Genomic DNA, 528 nt, shown 5'->3' with positions numbered 1-528 from the left:
AAGAGCCGGAAGGAGGCAGCTTCTGCACCCTTCCCTGCTTTGTCCCTGCCCCATGTCGGAGTCACTGCTTGGTCATCTGCTGTATCAGGTCTTTGGGACGCTGCTGCGAGGCCCCACGTGAGGTTTGCACACTGAGATCTTATGGGAGGGTTGCACAATCCTGCCTGCTTGCTCAGGGGTCAGCTCCTGCACCGTGACACCCCTCTTACACATCAAGGGATGCCTTAATAGGGCCGGAGCGGGAAGGAGATGGGAATTGGCCGAGTCAGGCAGTGCAGACATGGGGAGCGGAGAGGACAGGGAAGAAGGGCTTCAGCCCTATGGTTCTGAATCAGTTCTCTCCCAATTTCTGTGTTTGCAAGGAAACAGAATGAGCCACGTGCTTACTCCCAGTTCCCGTCAAGAGGCCATCTGCATTTCATCTATGCAAAACAGATGCCCTAGATGGTTTCAAAAGTTACCCAGCTGTTTCACCTGTGTCACTGCAAGTTCCTTTGCTGTTTTACAGAATCCCTGTAGCTGTCCCCA

This window comes from Pygoscelis adeliae, unplaced genomic scaffold, assembly GCF_000699105.1.
Source record: "Pygoscelis adeliae isolate BGI_AS28 unplaced genomic scaffold, ASM69910v1 Scaffold422, whole genome shotgun sequence".
Lineage (NCBI taxonomy): Eukaryota > Metazoa > Chordata > Aves > Sphenisciformes > Spheniscidae > Pygoscelis > Pygoscelis adeliae.
Note: the sequence above shows the minus strand (reverse complement) of the source record.